Genomic DNA, 24,140 nt, shown 5'->3' with positions numbered 1-24,140 from the left:
AGACACTGCACATTTCATGTGATTCACCGAAAATTACGACTCCACTGTGCATACGATCTGCTTTGCAGTATCTCTTTTCAGTTAAGTAATTTTCGATTGCTTCTTAAAGGTGATCGAGTGTTAGCGACTGCTTCATTTCCCTTCGTATTAACAAACAGACCAACAGTTGTGACCTCCAGTAAATGTAGGAGGCCTATGTCGACAGTGCTAAAGAGAAAAGTTTAACTTGTTGCCAACAACAAGGTCATTAAAGACCAAATTCCAGTAAGTTAGAGAGGAAGGGAGAAAGAAATGCATCCCGATGTTCGCCTTTATTTATTTAGGAAAACATAATTCAGGATGGCATCCAAACGCAAATCAAGACATAATGGACTTTTATGTCATGCAACGAACTGCCCGCGCACCTGTTGCTGTTACCACATAAAAGAGGCGATTTTCCCGATTGTGAAACTCACGATTGTCTGTTTTCTGGCAGACGATTGTGGTAGTTTTTGAAACAGTGAATCTCGTTCGACAATTCCCCGTATGCTCCCATGTGGAAAACGTATTTTTAATGTAAAAATGGCACCACAGGACGTAGCCAGTGATGGTATCACGGCACCATTGATGTCATACGTGAACTTCGGTTACCTTTGTGTCTAAGTCGGACTGCGACATACTGCGGTGGATTTCGCGGTCATAATGAGCAGGAAACTGCAACTTTGTCTAGCTCCACAGTCATCCGACGGCCGTCTTTATTTTTTCGTTTCCATTTGTAAATAAACCTCCGTTTGAGATCAAATGGTTCAAATGGCTCGGAGCACTAAGGGACTTAACATCTGAGGTCATCATCCCCTAAACTTAGAACTACTTAAACCTAACTAACCTAAGGACATCACACACATCCATGCCCGAGGCAGGATTAGAACTTGCGACCGTAGCAGTCGCGCGGTTCCGGACTGAAGAGCCTAGAACCTCTCGGCCACCGCGGCCGGCTTGAGGTCAAATGTCTTTGCTTTTACCGTATCGTGAGACGTGTGTGGCGCGATTTAACACGTTACCTGACTTTTCATTGAACATACGCTCCCCGAATTTCAACTCTAATCTTCTCCGCTCATGTAGCACTCCCCGTTGGACTTTCATGAACCGTTTTGTCCGTTACAAGTTTTTGCTCCTTCTCTAATGACCCCGACGTCGATCTGCGTTCTTTCTTTATGCGTCCGGATCGGCTTGAAGCGGAACGGCCATATACTTGAAAACTATTTGAGAACGGGTACTAGGCTCAGATTTATCAGAATAATCTTCGGGAAAAGCAGTTAATTCAGAAAGAACTTAAACACACTCCATCGACTCATTCTTGACTATTCGTTCTCAGTCTTTGTGCGTCTAGATGGCTCTGTGTAAGAAATAAAAAAAAGTGTCAGACTACTAATCGTCCCTGGAAGTATTTGTTAATGTGAAGAATGCCGATTTACGCCATGGCTTGAGGTTCGCGCCAAACTTCAGGTTCTGTTATGTTAGAATCAGTTTATATTTAAGTATTCAGGACATGAAATTTTTACAATGTTGGTAGAACATTAATATAACATATACACGGAAATGAATTACAAACACAGTATCAATTACAGAGAAAATTTAGTAAATTACCAGCAAAAAGTAATAACAAAAAATGCAGGTATTCATACGTACAACAAGAAGTTGTGAAGTACAGAAAGGTAAGATCAAAAACGAACAAAAAGCAAGAATATACTGTGGAGAGCCCAGTAATGAGCGGTGGTGACTGCTGTCTTGTTATCTGCAGCAAGATCAGTGGTATTATTTGTACCCGTCAGGTTCCTGCAGACTGGCCGATGTTGCTGATCCTGGAGGTGACCGCAATGGCGCATTTCATCATCGTTGCTGAAAGCCCATGGTTGACCAGTTCTCGACCTGTTCAGCGCCTTCCACGTTCCGAAAAGCAGTTGTGAGCGTCTGCTGATTCCTCTTTGATATACGCTCGGTGTGCCTCAGACACAATCTTGCCAAACTTCTGGTCGGCGAGTTCCGCGAGATGAAGGAATTGCTGTAATAGTCTGTATGAAGCTCTTTTTCGATTTGAGTCTTGGTCGTTGAAGCTCGTGTACAAAATAGAGATGTCTGGGATCAGTTTCCTCTTTCTTCTAAACGACTTCTGAGACTGCTTTCCTGCGAATACTTGGTGGCGCTGTACTCATCATTTGGTAACAGTTTACTGACATGAGTTGGTCGTAGACAGCCTGTCACAAAACGTTCAGCCTTGTTCAGGGCTGTACCAAGCTGTTTAGCACGTACAAAGTTTTGCCAGACTGGTGCAGAATATTCTGCTACGGAAAAACATAGTGCTAAGGTAGATGTCTGAAGCACATTTGCTTGGGTGGTTCCTGTAAGTTTAAGGACTGTGTCGTTCCGTGCAGCTACTTTGAGCTCTATTTCTTTGCAGTGGGCTTTGAATGTAAGGGAACGGACTATCCTTACTCCAGGGTATTTGGGAGTGTCGCAGTAGAGTAGTTGTTCACCTCGCCAAGTGGTGTTCAAATTTGTTTAGCTTCCCTATCTCTCAGGAGACATGCGCAAACTTGTGTCTTGCCAGGAGCTGGTTTTAGATGCATATCATCGTAGCACGTGGCAGGTCTTCGAGAACTCTTGTCAGATTTATCTCCTCCTCCTCAAAGGTTTTTACCTTGCGCAGCAATCGCTACCATCAAATAGAGCAGTACTTTAGTCCCAGAGCTAACTGCTTGCTCGTCTGTGCAGATTTTATACAACAGCGAAGACAGCATCCAATGCTGACCAGTTAAAACTGAATGTTTGAAAATTAAAGACTCGCGCTTCGCAGTAATTCGTAATTAGTGGAATTGACGATGACTTCCACTGGTCGAAATCGGTTATCCAATAAAATAAAAAAGTGTCCTATACGGTATTTGTCTTTCTAAGTTTACATATATTGGAAATGGCCGCGGTGCCCTAAGGTCGTTAAGTCTTCAGTTAGAAAAACTTTTTGTGAACAGTATGGATGGAGTAGTCACCAAGTTTTTATTATAACTCCGAATAAATTAATGCGCGACCCTGAAAATGATGATGGTATCGGTCTTTCTCCATGCATGTTTACATTTCAGTGCGACAAATTTTTGCCAGCGACAGATGACTCGGCGAATAACAAGAAGTTTCCATTTTAATTCTTCAGGAAGCGCTCCACCTACAGATTCACCTGGTTGTCATTATAGAAACATCAGACATCTTAACGTGGGGAAAGATGTAACGGTCTCGGGGTTATATCTCAAGAGAGTACGGGTGTTATGCGAAATATGATAGCCCAAAGAAGCAGCATGTGTAGTGGGTCCCTTCTACAATCAGCTGAGATGTGGTCTTAATAAGTACCAAAAGACGATCTCTCTTTACAGCCTCCATTATAATCCTTGGGAGATTGTGGTGGTATACTCCTGTGACGGTTTGCTGCTTACGAAAATAATGTATTAGCCGCACACCGTAGCAGTTTCAAAAAACATTCATCATAACCTCGCATGATGACAGGTGGGTCTTCGTCATTGTTGGGGATGGTGAATACACAGGTTTTCACTGCTTCATTGCTCCTTGAGTCGGGGCCATAGTCATTCTATGACGTTTATATTCAGCCGGTGTTTTGCAGTGAATGGGGACTGCCGGACGGCCGGCCCTGTGACCGAGCGGTTCTAGGCGCTTCAGTTCGGAATCGCGATGCTGCTACAGTTGTAGGTTCGAATCCTACCTCGGGCATGGATGTGTGTGATGTTCGTAGGTTAGTTAGGTTTAAGTAGTTCTAAGAGTATGGGACGATGACCTCAGATGTTAAGTCCCATAGTGCTCAGAGCCATCTGAACCATTGACTGCCGGACGGCTGCGGAAGAAGGCCTCAAACTGTAGGAATGGATCCTGCTGGCCTCAGGATATTTGTGGCCGGCGCACCTTGAATTGACAGTATAGCTGCGCCTGACCCGACCAGCGGAATGGGCTGATCTATGGCCTTTTCAATCCTACGCTTCTTTTCCAGTCTCTTTCACTTTCAGTGTTATGTCACTTTTTTGGCCTTCTCTTCAGCATTAAGCTCGTGTTCTGTAGTGACTGAGGGACTGTCGTAGGAGGCGGATGTTGACCTCCAGTCGCAGACAGTCATACGCTTCCTACCTCATCGTAGTTCCTTACCTTTTGTCGTTTCCTTCCCCTCTCTCTGATTTTTGCGTGGTGCTCTGCCTTGTGCGATGTCGCAAAGACCAAACTGGCAGTCAATCATTTTATTTTTCCTAAAAATAGTTTATACTTCCATTGTTAAAAGCAAAAAGGTACTGATGATTTAGATATTTTGTCGCTTTAATCCTACTGTCCCACCCCCCCCCCCCTCCTTACACACACACACACACACACACACACACCACACACACACACACACACACACACACACCATTAAATCATTCGGTGTCATAGTGTTCACATAGCACTCGACGATGGTGATAAGGAGAGAAAAGAAGTCATCTAGAGTCGCTTCTACACCTACATGATTACTTTGCAATTCACAATTAAGTGCTGCCTGACAGGGGGTCCATCGAATAACGTTTTAAGCTGCATCTCTACTCTTCCACTCTCACACAGCGCGCTGGAGAAACGAACACTTAAATCTTTCCGTGCGAGCTCTGGTTTATTTTATTACGATGATCGTTTCTCTCTACGTAAGTGGGCGTCAACAAAATATTTTCGCATTCAGAAGTGGAAGTTGGTGATATAGCGTAGCGTAGTGTGGGCAGTCTCTTTAGCAGACTTGCTGCATTTTCTACGTTTTCTGCCAGTAAATCGCGGTCTTTGATTCGGTTTCCTCACAAATTCATCTATGTGATCGTTACAGGTTACATTATTTGTAGTCCATAAGTATTTAGTTGCATTCAGAGCCTCTATATTTTTTGATTTATCGTGTAACTCATTATTTAAAATCAGTTGCCCGTTTTGGCACCGTGCAACTATCTTGTCTAAATCATTTTGCAATTGGTTTTGATCACCTGTCCAAACAGTCCAACAGGATTGTTCATATTCTCTCCTTAACTGCTTATATAGATTAAGAACAGCAGAGGGTCTATAACACTACGTTGCGGAATGCCGGATATCACTTCTCTTTTACTCGATGTCTTTCCGTCAGTTACTACGAACCCTCACAGGAAATGACGAGTCCAGTCGCACAGTGAGACGATACTCCGTAGGCACGCAATTTGATTAGAAATCTCTTGTGAGGAATGGTGTCAAAAGCGTTGTAGAAATCTAGAAACATGGCATCAATATGAAATTCCCCATCGATAGCACTCATTACTTCGTCCGATGAAGAGCTAGTAGGGGTGTTTCATAAGAACGATATTTTCCGAATCCGTGCTGGCAAGGTGTCAATAGACCGTTGCCTTCAACGTAATTCATAATGTTCGAGCACAGTACATGTTCCAACGTTCTAGTAAAAATCGACTTCAGCGATGTGGGTCTGTAATTCGACAGATTATTTCTTTCTTGAGTATTGGTGTGAGATGTGTATGCATCATGATGCATTTGTAACATTTCCGCTGATGCCTTGGATCGGCAGGCGAGTAGTCACATACCCAGCGGGCGGCAGCTATTGACATGTTCAAAAAGTTGAAAACTGATCCAGTTATCACTTTTTCCATTATCGCCTCGATTGTTATTTTCCAGTGTTCGAATACCGGAGCCCTCAGTTGGCGGTTCTTCCTTCTTCACAGAGAGATGGTGCGCCGCTTCGTTCTTCGTCATTCAGACTTGTTCCAGCACACTGGAAGCGCCTGCGACACACAACCACTGTGTCCTATGACGGTGCATTGTTGCCGCACACTTCCACTAACTCAGCGTGAATTATTGCAGAGTTGTTCACCTTCAAATGCAGAAAAGCAATTTACCGCAGAGTACAGTACTCCATTTTATGTATGGGTGCGCTATTTGGTTTTGGGTCCTCTAACGACGTGCTACGGTATTGCTGTGTCGGGATTTAATTGTGTACTTGGAATCAAACAAGAATCTAATTTAATTCTTTTTTCGGGTTTTCGGGATGAGAATTATAGGTACGCCTGCGACAGTATGTGCTACCAATATGTTCGAAACGCCACGCATAATTTTTTTTTTTTTTCCGGGGCTTACACCAGGGGTTCTATGGTGATAGAGCGGTAGTGCCAAAGTTTTTGGATAGCCCATGGTCTAGAGATATCATTCGTATACCCAACAGAAGCAATGTCTTACTTTAACAGCCCTACAATACAGGGTCAATTTCTGGAAGTTACACACTACCTCCAGCTTAGAGAGATGGAGCAAATCGGTTGGTTCTTTTTCCATTAGATGTAGTCCATGGTGCACCTTAAGGGACTTACGGAGGCACCTTTTGGTTTTGGGAAGTTCCAGAGAAAACCCGGAAAAGCGTTTTTCACTATTTTTGTGCCGTGAACAGATATCTAAAAAACTAACCGCAGCAAATTGCTCAAATTTTAATGGTATATTATCTAGGCATTTATCTATAAGTACCATCTTCCCATTTTTATACGAGCGTTCGGTAAGTAATGGAACATATTTTTTTCTGAAAGCACGTTGGTTCCATTCAGAATTCGAATACGCCCTATTATTCCCCACGCTTTTGGCTACAAAATATTATTTTTCAACATAATCACCCTTCAGTGCGACGACCCTTCGCCGCCTTACCAGGCTTGTATGTCCGCGTGGTACCATTCTCCTGGTGAACGTCGGAGCCAACATCTTTCTGCGCCAATAACCTCCCCGTTAAGCGCTCACTGCTTCTCGCGGAGTGCATCCTTCATTGTGCCAAAGAGATGGAAATCGGAAGACGCGACATCGGAGCTGTACGGTGGATGAGGAAGAACAATCCAGTTAAATTTGGTGACCTCCTCTCGGGTGCGCAGACTTGGATGAGGGCTTGATGTGTCATGGAGAAGGAGAAATTCATTTGCATTTTTGTGGCGACGAACACACTGAAGATGTTTCTTCAGTTTCCTGTGAGTGGCACAATACGTTTCAGAGTTGATCATTGCATCACGAGGAAGGACATTAAACAGAGTCCCAAAGCCTATCGCGATGACTCCATCGTCTGAGGATGCGGCATACAACGTTTTCTTCGGGGGAGAGGTGGATTGCCGTTTTGTGTCCTGTTCGAAGTGATGAGCCCATGTTTCCTCGGCTGTGATAATGTTCGAGAAAAAAATTGTCACGATCAGCCTCGCAACGCGCAAGAAATTCGGCACACTGCTCTCTATGGTCTTCTCTTAGGCGACGAGGAACTCGGCGGGAAGATACTTTTGAGTACCCCAGCTGTTGGGCGGGTGTGTCAGCATTACCAACAGAGACCTTCAGATGTTTGATTGTGATCCGCCGGTCACCTCAAATATAGTGTCTGCACATTCCAGCACTGCAGAAGTCATATCTGAGTGCGGCCTGTCGACACGCACGGCAGGTTTGTGCGACATTTTTGCGATGATGGCAGACGCCTCGCCCAATGACTCACCGTACTTTTGTTCACTGCCAGGTCTCCGTAGACATTCTGTAAGCGCGTATGAATAAAAATCTCTGCGATTCTCTAGTTTCCCGATAAAAGAAACTCAACGACGACTCTCTGCCTGGAACACATCTGCGTTACAGACGCCATTTGGAGGTGTGCGTATAACGCCGCCACCTATCGGATGTTCATGAAACTGTAGGGGATGAAGCGTAAATATTCCACGTTGTCCCACTAAAAATTCTGAATGTTTTCAACAGAAATTAGTCGAGAAAAACAGTATTGCGTTAGTTACTGAATGCCCCTCGTACGTTCCTCAGATTCAGAACTCTACCATCCTTGAAAATTTTCTTAACATCTATACGTTTCAGGGACATGGAGGTTCAAAGTTACTCAACTTGTAAACGTAAAATACGCACTTGAAATCCGGTGTATGAAAGAAACTTTATAAATTAAGTGAAACAACATCGAGAAATTCACTATAAAGTGTCTCCGTTATGAATGTAAGCGTTCTAGGAACCTCACGTTGTAGTAAAGAAGAGCATGCAGAATCAGGCCTGAGATGTAAAATGAGTCTTGCGTTATTTCAGTTTCATGTGAGTAACTATCAAAATTTTACTGACCCATCAAGTTTTTTTTATGTGAGTGTCATGCCCTGTTGTAGCAGGGAAAAGAAAGGAACCAGCGGAAAATGCTCTTATCGGAGCTGAATAAAGGCGAATATGTTCCTGTTTAAAAGACTAACTGAAAAGTGACATACCAGTTACCTCAGTCTACCTTTCTCAACATCTTTAAAGATTTTGCAAACATTGTGGCATGCAAACGTGTTTGCCGATTATGATGCTGAGAGTCAAGAAGACAGTGACAGTGGGAAGAAGACGGAAATGTAATAAATACTGACAGATAGTAGACAGTAGCTGTGGTGTAGAAAGAGAGAAGTAGACAATCGTAGTGAGAGAGAGAGAGAGAGAGAGAGAGAGAGTGAGAGAGAGAGAGAGAGAGAGAGAGAGAGAGAGAGAGAGAGAGAGAGAGAGAGAGAGAGAGAGACATTGGCAGTGAAACGTAGTTGACAGTGACAGAACAGTTCTAGGAAAAGAGTGAAGCTGATCGTGAAAGTGAGAGAGGAATAAAGGGAAGGAGAACTTGGAAGTGAGTGAGAGCCAGTGCTAATGAGAGACAGAGACTATGAGAGTGACAACGAGAAAGAGGGAGATGGTGACAGTGAGAATACAGCAACAGTGGGAAGAAATGTATGAGACTGTAGCAGTAAGAAAGAGCAAAAGAGAGACAGTTACAGTGAGACGGTAGTAGTAGGGCAGAATGAGGGGGACTGCGGCTGTGACAGGAGACATTTTCAGAGAGACACAAAGAGATAATAATGAGTTGGGAAGAATGAGTGCGTGAGAATGGGCAAGTGGGAGTGGCTGGGCGTGAGCAACTTATACAGATGAACTAGGGTATGTGAGCGAATTAGAGTAAGAGGAGTTGTAGGAATTGCATGCTAAAAAGAGCGCGACTATGTTCCTATGGCACAATTTTTGGTGAAGTTTTTAAGGGCGCTGAGGAACGCAGAATGAGGCAGCTTATAACAACTTTTCAGTCAGAGCGCTTTCAACATTTTTCGTGCTCCAATTGGGAGGTAACTGCGTGACTATCCTCGTATAAGGGTCCGGGATCCAAATTCAGCCGCCATTCGCGACAGTCGTGGGTTTCATATACCTCCGTATAGTTAAACCGACAGGTTTTTTGTACCCGCCGGTGTTTACTGGAAATGTTTCTGTGCTGGCCACAATCGTGGCGCGGCAGCTTCGACTAATGATGGACGCGACAGGCGCGGCATTAGCAGCGCTCAGAATGCCGTGTATCGACAAGGGAGCGGCCCGGCTGGCCACCAAATGAGGGCGCATAAAAAGCGACGGCGTACGTGCTACGTGCGGCTGCCGCCGCTGCCGCGTATTGACGCCACGTCGTTATCGCGTTATCGACCCACTATCGGCTCTGTCGCGTCGAGAGGACGGCCCCTACCCTGTCAGCCGCGCGCGCGACGTATATGTCACTCCAAATCGGCTGCGTGCCCGAAATCACACAATAAGCGCCATCCGCTTCCGACAGTGCCACGCGGCTCCGACAAGCACGGCATATTTCAGCGCCATCTGCCCGACGCTCTTAACTGACGACGCAGGGTTGTGTTACAGCGACGTCGCGTCGTTAACAGGTTTGTGGTCGAAGTTTCTCGCAACGACAGCTTCGTGTGAGACATTCTTGGTTTACTTGCCGCATCGTATCTGAGTAAAATATGATTCTTTCAGCTAATTACTCCACTATCTTCCTCAGGATGAAGGCTGTCACGTTTTTTTTATTATTGTGTCATCCCCACATCCCGTGAGATCACCGAAGTTAAGCGCTGTCGGGCGTGGTCGGCACTTGGATGGGTAACCATCTAGGCCGCCATGCGCTGTAGCAATTTTTCGGGGTGCACTCAGCCTCGTGATACCAATTCAGGAGCCACTTGACCGAATAGTAGCGGCTTCGTTCAAGAATACCATCATAACGACCGGGAGAGCGGTGTGCTGACCCCCCGCCCCTCCTATCCGCATCCTCCACTGAGGATGACACGGCGGTCGGATGGTCCCGGTAGGCCACTCGTGGCCTGAAGACGGAGTGTCATCCCCACATCTCATATGGGAGGGGCAGGGAGGGGGTGGGGACAGCTGTCGGCGGTACATTCAACCCACTCTTCGGTGAAAAGACATGTAACAGAAAAGGCGAAAAGCAATAAATTAAAGGATGAGATACTCACACAAATTATTTTTGCATCTGTAAGGAAGAATTTAATGAAAGTTTTACAGGTGAGACAGAAAGCGAAAAGGGGCCTCTTGTCAGAGAAGTAACATTTTCCAGTACAAGGTAAAACTTTCGATAGATCTAAAACAGCTATTTCTGTTCTTTTTGTATATTGTAGCGATTTACGTTTGTGGCACAGCTCGACTAGAAGAGACTGGGGTTGATAGGACATGTACTGAGATATCAAAGTATCACCAGTTTAATATCGGAGGGAAGCGTTGGGGGTAAAAGTCATAGAGGGAGACCAAGAGATGAATACAGTAAGCAGATACACAAGGATGTAGTTTGCAGTAGTAACTCGGAGACGAAGAGGCTTGCGCAGGGTAGAGTAGCATGGAAGGCTGCATCAAGCAAGTCTTCAGTCTGAGGACCACAAGCATCACAACAACAACAATGACAGTAATTTACTTCATTCTGCACTCGCTGGTATCGATTTGAAAGTTGTTTGAATCCAATAATATCATTAATAGCAACTGATGGCAGTCTTCTGAAAAAGGACCTGTGGTCGTTGTGGGGAAATGACATTGGCCTCACTAGAGAGGCCTTTCCTAAATCTGGCAGATGCATATGGAGTGTTTCAGAAAATAGTATTTGTCTAGCTACAGTGTGGGCAAAATAAAACTGTCCCAGAAAATACTTCTCTCACTCGGATGATAGCCAGCCCAAATTGCGTCAACCACAACTGGGCGGATAATGTAAGTCGGGTTGCCTATCTGCCCCAGCTGGGAATGGCGTAAGCTGTGTTGTCTATCTTAAGGTGCACGAAAAATTTTTCACGCCAGTATTATATAGGCCAGCCCGCGCACACAGGTAGTTAACCGCTGTAAACGCCACCCGATGCTGCAGCCACCAGAGTAAGCGCCAGCAGAGCGGCAGGTCAGTACAGGCGGCGGCTCTCGTGACCCAGCGTGCAGCCCGGATAGAGCGCATGTCGTCTCCATTATGCTAGATAGTTAGCGCTGCAGCGCTGCCGGCGTCGGCGCAGTGACGTCACCACTGCTACGAGCACCGGTGCTAAGCAATATTGACTACCCCTGACAGTGTGCGGCAGGTATCCTCACAGGCGCTTCCTGCGTGGTGGCATTCAACAGTAGACGTGAGAGAAGAGAAGGCAGAGGGACGCGATAGTACACTAGTAATGAAGACAGGGAACAGCAAATGACTTGACTGACTGAGAAACGAAAATGCATAAACAGAAATAGGAAGAAACGTGAGCATATGCTTCACTCTTTCACAGACGGAAACAGTCGTATACTGGACGTAACAAAACGTCGTCGTCAGACTAAGATGGAATATAGAGACCTCTTAAGGAACAAATTGAAGATAGTTTCAAATGGCTCTGAGCACGATGGGACTTAACTTCTGAGGTCATCAGTCCCCTAGAACTTAGAACTACTTAAACCTAACTAACCTAAGGACATAACACACATCCATACCCGAGGCAGGATTCGAACCTGCGACCGTAGCGGTACCAGACTATAGCGCCTAGTACCGCTCGGCCACTCTGGCCGGTAAATTGAAGACAGGGAATCATGTACACAAACATCATCCAAAGTTATCGGACCAAACACCTACAGCTAGGTAGGTCACTCTTTCCGCACCGAACATTAGTCTTCGCACTTTGACGCTTTCGCTGCCACTGCACATAGCGTTGCCACAGGGATGCTGTGTCAGACGAGAATGCGTTCGACCCCCTCTAACGTCCCATGTGCAGTGAAGCCTATTGTAAGAAGTTCCGCTTGTGCTCCATCAGCAAAAAACTCATATTTGCTGTCTGAGAGTGGCCTAGCTGCGGGCAATGGCCGCTAAAACTCCTACAGTCTAAGGTGTCGTTAGATGAAGTTTGCTGACGTGGATTCGTATTGTCAGTTCGCTCTCCAAACCACTGTCTACAATACCTCGAAGTTTTCCGGAATCGCATCATAATTTTTAAGGGAATGTTGTGAGTGTGATAAGAGTAAGTCCTTCGGTTTTTTTAATGCCACAGCTACTGAAATGATCATGGGGTGGACAAAACTATAGAAACATTGTGACCGTGATAAACGCATGATTGAACAGAAATGCGGATTGCAGTGTTGTATTTGACCACGAACTGGACCTTTGCAATGTGCTCAGTACGTTACAAATGCCAGTAGTTGTCAAAACAGTGTTCTATGTAGTTGCGAGTGTCTCATGTTGGCACTGAGTGAATTCCAACGTAGGAAAATTGTTGGTGGTCGTATGATGGGTGATTCTGTAACCAAGGTAGCTGAACTCTTTGGTTTTTCAAGAGGCACCGTATCTAAGATTTGTACCGCCTACAGGGAAAGCGAAAAAACATCATCCGCTAAATCACAACGCGGAAGAAGGTGTGAAGGTGTGTATTTAGTGACCGTGACGGGCGATCGTTCGACAGTATTGTGACGAAAAATAAGAGGACGACAGCTGCAAAAGTCACTGCAAAACCGTGTCGTATTCGCGAATCCTGACAGCACCAAAACGATACGAACGGAGCTCCACAAGCAGGCAGTTCCACGGCGAGCTGGAATACTAAAACCACGCATCAGTGAGGCAATTGCAAGCAACAGGAAAAAGCGGTGCCGAAGGTTTAAAACCTGAAGTACGAAGCAATGGAAGAAATTAATTTGGTCTGATGTGTGTGGGATTTTTTTTTCTTTTCTTTTTCTTCACGCTGTTGTCAACGTCTGACAGCGTTTACGTTCAAAGAGTGAAACACAGCAGATGTTCGGTGGCGATTTGTTCAGCCATGTCGTCATATTTTCCATGGGCCCCAAGGCTACTCTACAAGGTTGCATTACTGCCAAAGTACGCACTGAGGTGACAAAAGTCATAGGATACCTCCTAATGTCATTTCGGACCACCTCCTGGACGGCTTAGTGCAGAAACTCGACGTGGCATGGACTCCACAAGTCGTTGGAAGACCCATACATAAAATTTGAGCCATACTGTCTCTGTAACTGCCCATAATTGCCAAAGTGTTGCCGGTGCAGGATTTTGTACATGAACTGACCTCTCGATTATGTCCCGTAAGTTTTCGATGGGATTCATGCCGGGCGATATAGGTGGCCAAATCATTCACTCGAATTATCCAGAATGTTCTTCAAACCAGTCGCGAACAATGGTGGCCCGGCAACACGGCGCATTGTCATCCATAAAAATTCCGTCATTTTTGGGGAACATAAATTCCATTAATGGCTGCAGATGGTCTCCAAGTAGCCGAGCATAACCATTTCCAGTCAATTATCCGTGTAGACGCAGCCCACACCATTATGGAGCCACCACCAGCTTGCACAGTGCGTTGTTTACAACTTGGGTCCCTGGCTGCGCCACATTCGACCCGTACCATCAGCTCTTACGAACTGAAACCGGGATTGAACTGACGAGGCCACGGTTTTCCAGTCGTCTTGGGTCCAACCGATACGGTCACGAGCCCAGGAGAGGCGCTGCGGGCGATGTCGTGCTGTTACCAAAGACACTCGCATCGATCGTTTGCTGCCGTAGCCCGGTAAAGCCAGATTTCACCGCTCTGTCCTAACGGATACCTTCGTCGTACGTCCCACATTGATTTCTGTGGCTATTTGACGCAGTGTTGCTTGTCTGTCAGCACAGACAACTCTACGCAAAAGCCGCTGCTCTCAGTTATTAAGTGAAGGCCGTCAGCCACTGCAGTCTTGTATTGAGAGGTAACGACTGATATTTCGTATTCTCGTCACACTCTTGACACTGTGGATCTCTGAATATTGGATGGTTCAAATGGCTCTGAGCACTATGGGACTTAACATCTGAGGTCATTAGTCCCCTAGAATTTAGAACTACTTAAACCCAACTAACCTACATCTGAGGCCATTAGTCCCCTAGAATTTAGAACTACTTAAACCCAACTAACCTAAGGATATCACACACATCCATGACCGAGGCAGGATTCGAACCTGCGACCGGAGCAGCCTCACGGTTCCGGACTGAAGCGCCTAGAACCGCACGGCCACCGCGGCCGGCTCGGAATATTGGACTCCTTAACGATTTCCGAAGTTGAATGTCCCATGCGTCTAGCTCGAACTATCATTCCGCGTTCAAAGTCTGTTAATCGACGTCGTGCGGCCATAATCACGTCTGAAACCTCTTCACAAGAATCAGCTGAGTGCAAATAACAGCTCCGCCCATTAATTGCTCTTTTATACCTTGTGTACGCGATACTACCGTCATCTGTGTATGTGCATATCCATATCCCATGACTTTTGTCAGCTCAGTGTATGTGACCGTTTTGGCAGATCAGGTCCATCCCACCGCACAATGCTCATTGCCCGATGGTATTGGCGTTTCCCAAGACAAGACACCTGTTGCAGCTCGCATCGTTCAGGACCAGTTTTTTGAGCAGGAGGATGAATTCATATCTCCCCTAGCCACCCAATCGCGGGATCTCAATATCATTTAGCCTTTGTGGCCTGCTTTTGGAGAGAAGGGTGCGCGATAGCTATCCACTTCCATCATCATTACCTGAACGTATCACTGTTTCGAATTTCAGAGGAAGAATGGTATAAGATTCACTTGAAAACCGTACAGGACCGGTACTTAGCCATTCCGAAATTACTGGAAGCTCTCTTGAAGCTGTGTTTGAATACCGTATTGGCATGGTAATGTGTTGTTTTTTTGGTGTTTCCATATTCCCCCCCCCCCCCCCCCCCTCCCCACCCTGTAAGAATAGCCTGTTCCACAGGATGACAGCACCGATGGGACAGGAATTTGTCAATGTTTTTGTTTTATGGATGGCACAGCAGGCATGCTAGATAAGTGAGAACTTGAGTTGGTATTACTACGTGATGATGGGTAAGCAATCTGTGTTGATGGTACTGGTGTGCCTAGACATTCAGAAGTCAATGAAGTAGACATAACGTGTGGTACAAGCGGACTTCAAAAACTGAGTTACACATTATTAGGCAGGCCAGTGCATCAATATAAGTTAAAATAACGCAGATGCATGACACCAATTTTCAGCATAGTCATCTAGCCTCTATAAATAACAGTCCGAACGTTCTAGCGATCGTACACTTCCGATGATGGAAAGCCTCTCCTTGGCCACGGAGCCATACGAGAAACGCTGTGTGAACTTCTCACCGTTAGTAAATCTGTACACACACACACACACACACACACACACACACACACACACACACACACACAGATGTTCTTTCAGTTTGCAAGAATATGGATACCACATGGTACAAGATCTGGACTTCCCTATCAGTAAAATGTGTGCGTCCTTGGTCAAATTGTTGGCAACATTTCACTACGGCTGATTGCGACATTCATTTGGTCCATACATCGTCAGAATTTTACAGTGAATGTGTCTGGAATTGAGACGTTTTTAACTGAAGAATGTTATTGTCCCGCATACTTTAACTTTGGAGTAGTTTTCCAGTTGCCACACACATTCACAAGCGCATTGTGGTGCACCTGCTACCCGTACTGCGGCAGAACTGTGTCTACAGGAAGCCGGGAATATGTACTCTCTTCTGACAAGGACCACTCTTGTTGCACTATATTCTTAGCTTGGGAAGACAAGCGTAATTTACTTTCTGAAGTCCCTATACACTGATCAGCCAGAACATAATGACCACCTCCCTAATAGCCGGTACGTCCCCCTTTGGCACGGATATCAGCGGCGACGCGTCGTGGCATGGAAGCTGTGAGGCCTTGGTAGGTCGCCGGAGGGAGTTGGCACCCCATTTGCACACGCTGGTCACATAATTTCCGTAAATTCTGTGGAGGAGGACGATGAGCTCTGACGCCACGTTCAATCACATCCCAGATGTGTTCGATCGGGTCCAGATCTGGTGAGTTGGAGGGGGAGGGGGACGGGGCATCAATTGGAACTCACCACTGTGTTCCTTGAACAACTCCATCACACTTCTGGCTTTGTGTCTTGGCGCATTATCTTGTTGAAAAATGCTGCTGCCGTTGAGCAACATGATCGCCATGAAGGCGTGTACGTGGTCTACAACCAATGTAAGATACTCCTTGGCCGTCATGGTGCCTCGCACGAGCTCAATAGGACCCACGGATGCCCACATGAATGCTGTCCAGAGACCATAATGGAGCCGCCGTCAGCTTGTCTCCGTCCCACAGTACAGGTGTCAAGGATCTGTTCCCACGGAAGACGACGGATTCACGCCCGCCCTCCCATCGGCATGATGAAGGTATCGGGATTCATCAGACCATGCAGCGCTCTGTCACTGCACCAGCGACCTCTACCGATGGTCACGTGCCCATTTCAGTCGTAGTTGCCGACGTCGTGGTGTTAACATTGGCACATGCATTGGTCGTCGGCTGCGGAGGCCCGTCGTTAGGAGCGGTCGGTGCACTGTGTGTTCGGACACGCTTGTACTCTCCCCAGTATTAAAGTTTGTTGTTACCCCGCAACAATTCGCCGTCTGTCCTGTTTTACCAGTCCGCCCGGCCTATGATGTCCGACTTTGTAATGAGGGATGTGTGGCCAACCCGACGACGTTTGGACGTGGTTTCATTGAAGGCCACAATTAAGTTTCAAAATTTTAGAATATATGACCATAGACTTTTAAAGGCAGAAGGCCACAATCTTAAAAAAAAGAAATCTTAAAAATCAACAAGATAAAAATGCAATTAAAAAGCAAATAAAACATATCACGGCTAAGTGGAAAGCCTCAAGGCAAAGCAGATAGAGCAAACATATGCAAGGTGCAATACCAACGGCTGAAGGCCACAATTAAGTTTCAAAATTTTAAAATATATTACCATAATCGTTTAATGGCAGAAGGCCGCAATGTTTAAGCTTGAAAGATAATTTTAAAAATAAGGTTGCAAGACTGAAAGACCACAATTAATTTTGCAGAATTTTTAAGAAAAAAGAAAAAATAACCATCAACCTTAAATTTTAAGTAGATGAAAACAGATAATTAACACCCGTGGGAAAGACAATAAAAACAACGGCAATCAGAAGCCCCCACGGAGGTCAGTCTGCCCTTGTTCACTCAGGGGAGACAGGTGGTGAGCCCAGCTACACTTGATCCGTCGGAACCCAACCAAGGGGCAGCCACGGACCGACCGACAAAACGACTCGTTTGCCACCAACCGCTTCATGAGAACTCAAACACCAAAATGTTACGGACGTAATTATTCACAAACAAATATGTGTATGTATTAAGCTGTCAAAACCTTGGGTACTTGAAAGCACTACTCAACCTTGACGTCGTGGGTGAGCCACGAAGCTCGTAGCGATCGGTGAGCTCCAGAAACGCTCCGACCCAGCCGACCGCGCCGCACGGAGATATCCTCCCTGGTCCGCACCAACCGACCGACTCCTCTCAGAATGCCGACAACATCTCAAATAGTCATCTGTGGAAATAACACCAACTACACACACAACCTGACAAACACTTGCACGAAAACCTGAACGATACGCAACAGTAACTAAACACGCACGAAGACAAGTCGGGAGTCGATGCATACACACACAGCCGACTCATGAACGATCGGCGAGCCAAAACACCTCGTCGTCCGGTAGGCGGCGATGGTCGGGCTAGCCATGTCGCCGCAGACCTCACTGCTCCAACCCGACTGCACTAGTGCCGCATTGCAACTCCCTGACTGGTAGGTCCAGACTGAGCTCCAGACGCGCTCCAACTACCTGGCAGACCCGGACTCGCGACCCGAACTGTCTACGCCGAACTGCGTACGACAGACCACGACCGGGCAGTAATAGTAGTCGAGCACTGCTAGCGCCGGTCACGATCAGGCAAAGCAGCAACTCAGTGACAGTAGTAATTTAAATTAACGTAGTGAGGTGGAAATACATTTAAAAAAAAAACAGGGTGTTAAATACATGATGGCGGGAACACCAGCCACGCACGGCTCAATGGCACTTGCGTAAACATGGATATAGACTCAAACACCTCTTTAAATCATAGCTTGTCTTCGTCTTTCGTACCGAAAACATTGTGCTTCAATGTCAGTCTTACAGAGGTTTCGTTACATGTAACAGAAACTGGGGCTGTTGCTCATGTTTAAATGCTTCGTTTATATTGTAGGCGTTGGGTTTTAGCGGCCCAACTGCTTCGTGTACTTTACCGTATAGGTACTGCGAATGCCCGGATAGTGTTCCGCGAACTCATCTCTCGCGCAAATCCTTGGAGCACCGCCTTCGTGCCTGGCGCAGGGCGTCAGCGTAGAGTTTCCCGAGAAAGCCGTCCGTCCATAAAAGTGAAATGTGGACTCATCCGCGAGGGTTATTCAGGTTTATGCAGCGGGCAGGTGATATACAGTGGGCGCGAGACGTGTATCGCGGTAGCTGCCGACCATTCGAGCTTTTACAACCTGCCCTATGAGCTCCAACCCTGCCGCGCTCCGTGTGGAAGTGACTCCTCGCGTGTGAAACGAGATTCTATTTCCCCCACTGTACTTCATTGTTGTGTTACTTCCCGAGAAAGTAGAAGTGCTACCGAAACGATTTTTCAGCTTTGTGAGGGAAAAATAAATATGTTCTCTATGTCTTGCCCGTCATTTGAGACTGCTTCTAACGTAACGACTACAATTATCTTATAGTGTCATGGTATACGTGTAACAACCAACATTTCTCTCTGTCAGCGGGCTAAAAATGTAACTTTTCTGAGGTTGTGTTCGTAAGGTTAAGATCTGAATAATATTGCTGCTGTGCAGAAATATGAATTTATTTTAGTGTTTATTTTTATGTGTAAGATGCGTCTGGAAAGTTCGGTGAATGGTGTCAGAAAATAAAGGGAACATGAGTTACAAACAAAATACCGCATTTTGTAATCGGTCGATGGATACCCACATAACTGTAGGAGGTTAGACCTGGTCCTACTTACATGGTCCGGAGACCAAGCGACAGTCGATGGCATGGTGCTCATCGTCTTCCCAGCCTCCCACACCCCCTTCCCACAAAAAAAAGGTCAGCTGACAAAATCCAAGATTAAGACGGTGTTGATCGCCTTTTAAGACATGCAGTATCATGAATTTCTATCCGAGGAAGGTGGGGAAAATGACGAATATAGTATCACTCGCTTGCTCTCTGGATCGTAATGGTAGCACCGGGTCTCATTTCCTGTAATTTGCGGATGTCCAACAACTTGTGACCAACGTAATTCGAGTGATTGCGGAAGATGTATTTCCTGACAGTTTCCAAGAGCTTTGCAACCGACATCGGAAGTGTATTGTAGCTAACTGTGATTGCTCTGAAGGCTAGCAAAGGTAATTTGTTTGCAACTCTTGTTGAGTACAGAGTATGGATTTAAAGTAAACCGAAGAAAGACGAAAATAATGAGATGTAGTGGAACTGAGATTGTAGATAAAGTTGTTCAACTGGTTCAAATGGCTCTGAGCACTATGGGACTTAACATTTGAGGTCATATGTCCCCTAGAACTTAGAACTACTTAAACCTAACCAACCTAAGGACATCACACACATCCATGCCCGAGGCAGGATTCGAACCTGCGACCGTAGCAGTCGCGCGGTTCCGGACTGAAGCGCCTAGAACCGCTCGGCCACCACGGCCGACGATAAAGTTGTTGACCACTAAGCACACGATGTGAAGGAATAATGCTCATTTGCAAACAAAATAATATATGGCGGACGGAGGAGGAAGGAAAAAAAGCGCACTAGCTACACGCAAAGAGATTATCTCTAGCCAAAAGAAATGTATTAATGTCGAACGTCGGACTTAAGTAGATGAAGAAATTTCTGAGGATGTACGTCTGCAGCACAAGGTTGTATAGTAATGAATCGTGAGCTATGGGAAAACCGGAAGATGATAGAATCGATGCTTGGTGTAGAAGGAAGTTGAGAACTAGATGGATTGATGAGATAAAAAGTTTTCGCACAATCGTCGGGGTGGAGGAACATGTGGAAAAGTTTGACAACGAGGTAGGGCAGGATGATTGGACTTGGGTTAAGACAACAAGGAACAACTTCCATGGTACTTTTAGGGAGCCGTAAAGGCTAAGAATGAAAATTGAAGTGTAGACAGATTTTTTATTTTTATTTATTTCTTCTTCACAATTACAGCTTATTATCGGAGAAGCTAAAATAGGCCACTATAACAAGCGATTCCACGATTCACTGTTACGTCATAGAATCCACACCACGTTGATCACTTGCACCAACACAATGTAAATTCTTGAGAAACCATTTCATTCAGTGGTTGCCGACCTCAGCTATCTTCTCTCCGTCTGCAGAGTGTTGTTTAGCCTGCATGGCAGCGTGCTGACGTGTGGCTGAATGCCTCATAACGTCTTCCTTGGCCTTTCTGGATATTGCGCCTGCGCCAGGTCGAATCGCACCTCAGTGCTGCTTTGTGATCCGTCGTCCTTAATGCCTGACGCCGTTACCCGCCGCGTCTTCGTAAAGCGCGCAGTCCCACGGTGTGTGTTCAGGAGTACCCGTACTGCCGTAGTGGCAACTATCGTTCATCTGTCTTTTGAATTTGTATACATACGTAGCACATCGGTCATCAACAGTTAGGTGATATATCAGTCCTCTCGCCGGTTTAAGAAATCTCATTTTTAGTCTGATATTAGGGAGTAATTCGTATGTTCCTCTCCCTGTTCCTGAAGTGTCCCAATCATTTTGCCACAGTTGTAATATGCGATTTTTTATTAACACTTTCGTATTGGCCTCACTTCTAAGTATCCTTCGTACTTCCATTTGATTGCCTTTCTTTAACTACTAAAGCCGGCCGAAGTGGCCGTGCGGTTCTAGGCGCTGCAGTCTGGAACCGCGAGACCGCTACGGTCGCGGGTTCGAATCCTGCGTCGGGCATGGATGTGTGTGATGTCCTTAGGTTAGTTAGGTTTAACTAGTTCTAAGTTCTAGGGGACTAATGACCTCAGAAGTTGAGTCCCATAGTGCTCAGAGCCATTTTTTTACTACTAAAGGGCACCCCATTTCCTAATTTCCAAGCTTATTGGGCATATCCCTAGCATTATTAAAAATGGGCGGCCGGAGTGGCCGAGCGGCTCTAGCCGCTACAGTCTGGAACAGCGTGACCGCTACGGTCGCAGGTTCGAATCCTGCCTCGGGCATGGATGTGTGTGATGTCCTTAGGTTAGGGGACTGATGATCTCAGAGGTTAAGTCCCATAGTGCTCAGAGCCATTTGAATCATTATTAACAATGCATCATTTGGGATAGTGCAGTAGGCACCCGTTAATCTTAGTAGCACTCCTGTTGGACTATTCTCACTAGTGAGGCTGGCTTCAGAAGCTGCAATCTCTGACCCCAACACTCGCACCGTATCCTTCGACTGATGCTAATATATTTTCAAGGCAAGCCGAAATTGCCTGTTTGCAGTGGTTACAATTTTATTCATTACCTTTTAACCTTGTCTACCTGCCTCCTCTAATACGACCTGAAAAGTTACGACGTTCGTTCAGGAATTTCCTACATATCTCGTTGCTGCACTTCCTTTACTCGTTACGTCATTTAATTTTATTTTAGGTTTCGTGCTAGGTTCACTTTTAGCAGAAGAAACGTAGTTTTGTGAGATGCTATTGACAATTTGACACTTTGACATCAGCCATCCAAGTTCATGGAGCGCTGCGTTACATTTAGCTTCGATAATTTTCTGGAGTCGCTGCCAACAATGAACAGCACTTCATCTGCAAATACTGTCAGTCTGCTTACGTCACAGCTGTCATTTAACTTCTCCTAGTGTGGGCTCCAATGCTACCCGAAACTTTGGACCACACACTGGTTCCTGAAAACATCCTTTTGCTATTGCCTGCGTTATTTCCTTTCCTGAGCACATTAAAAAAGCATGTCTCCTCCGGAAATAGTCTCTCAGGCAGCTGTAGAAACGCCTGGGGACACTCCGACTTCCTAAGGCGACCAAAGAGAGGTGGTCACTGTAGGTTTTGGAAAGCGCCAGCAATATCAGTGATCATCGCGAGAGCAAACGTAGAATGAGTATCCGTCGCTAGCGAGATCGCCTTATTAACTGCATCTTCAGTTGACTTACCTCTTCTAAGCCCGCCCGGTTAGCCGTGCGGTCTGACGCACCGCTTCCTGGGCGGGAAGGCGTGCCGGTCCGCGGCACGAATCCGCTCGGCGGATTAGTGTCGAGGTCCGGTGTGCCGGCCAGTCTGTGGATGGTTTTTAAGGCCGTTTTCCATCTGCCTTGGCGAATGCTGGCTGGTTCCCCTTATTCCGCCTCAGTTACATTATGTCGGCGATTTCTGCGCAAACACCACAATTACTCTATCACGCACACACTCGTCTAGTGAGACGTTCCCGGGGGCATCCACTGGGGGCCGAACCGCACAATAACACTGGGTTCGGTGTGGGGCGGTGGAGGGATGAGTGGGCTGTTATGGGGTTGTGTACCACTGAGGCTACGGCGGAGATGAAGCCTGTCCGTCGTTTCTAGGTCCCCAGTTCAATACAGTACAATACAATACCTCTTCTAAAGCTGTAGCCAGAGAATGGAATATATGAAAGTAATTGTGGACATCAGTTGCAACTGCTACTCTGAAAAGAATAGATTGGCGCAGGACAGGAATTCGTGGCTGGTCGCATCAAACCATTCAGAGACTGAAGACCAAACAAAAAGTAATACAGTCGCAGATCTCTGTGAATTCCATGCAGTGAGGACAACTCCATAGCTTGTAAGGTTCTATAATACCTTGCTGGTTTCGGTACTTAATTTTGATATTACTTTGTCCCGCAAAACTTAGTTGAGAAATTTGGAAATTGATGTATGTATAAGTATAAAAAGTTATACCAAAATTTTCTTTCGGATTGGAGGGGGGGGCGGAGATTAAGTGAAACCTCCGCCCCCCTCCCCCCTCCCTTGGAGCCGTGCCCGGGTCAGAGGTCAGAAGCTGCGCCCACGAGGCCGATGAGGCGATCTGTGCTTACCGGAGGCTCTGCCCTGCCCTGCCGGCTGCCCTTTGTGCCCGCACTAAAGGGCAGGGGCCCTTCACCCTAGTGTCGCTCTTATCGATCGCGCCCTGCGGTGCGCGCGCTGCCGGCGCCCTCGGCCCTCAGCCCTCCACTCTGCCGCTGGTGATCTGATAAACGCCACCCGCCGCGCCGCGCCGCTACACTGGCGCAGTCGAGAGCTCTGTGTCAACCTGCGCGCGCGCGCGCCTCTGCACGCTGCGAAAACACCGACCAGATTAATCACTCTGCAGCCTCTGCACGTGGCTTCGTCTACTTGTCCTCTTCCATTGCTGCCCGAATTAACCGCAGCTGTTTCGCTGTTGTCCGTTCAGATTCTCAGTGAAATGTCTTTATTCGCTGTGAGTGGGTGACTGGTGGAGCACTAAGTTACCTGATGATGTTTACTACTAAACGTTCATATATAAGTTGTTATGACACACTTTGAAAAGTTCGTTTGTGCAAATTCACGTCAGAGGAGAGCAAATTTACTGAACAAACTTTTCTCTGACCGAAGGTTTTTCGTCTTTCTGAATGGACAAGCTAACAGAGGGGAACTATGAACAGTCGCCTGACTACTGGCTTCCATTCTGTTTGATTAGTATATCCACGACAAATCAGCAACCAATTCCAATGTAACCCAGTATGCAGTATGTCAGAACAAATATCGAGCACTGTCAACATATACTCTCAACTAGAATTGTAAAACTACCGTAGCACCTATCATAAATAAGTGTAGATTGCAGTAGTATTTGTACTAACTTTAGTCAGTTAAGGTCGTACCTGCGCTACCTCTAAATTAGGTGTGTTGCCTACCCGTCGGGCGTTACCTCGTAACAATCGCTTTTTTCTTTACGCT

The 24,140-nt window shown here is 46.2% G+C and overlaps 1 protein-coding gene across 3 annotated transcripts in view; it reads left to right on the top strand.

Moving 5' to 3' along the window:
- LOC126412356 (tyrosine-protein phosphatase non-receptor type 9) overlaps positions 1–24,140 on the top strand; it is a 796,012-nt gene that overhangs the window by 545,916 nt on the left and 225,956 nt on the right. The window lies entirely within an intron of this gene.

This window comes from Schistocerca serialis, chromosome 7, assembly GCF_023864345.2.
Source record: "Schistocerca serialis cubense isolate TAMUIC-IGC-003099 chromosome 7, iqSchSeri2.2, whole genome shotgun sequence".
In the NCBI taxonomy this organism is placed as follows: Eukaryota; Metazoa; Arthropoda; class Insecta; order Orthoptera; family Acrididae; genus Schistocerca; species Schistocerca serialis.
The sequence above is the reverse complement of the archived record's forward strand: the minus strand, read 5'-3'. Positions and strand labels throughout refer to the sequence as shown.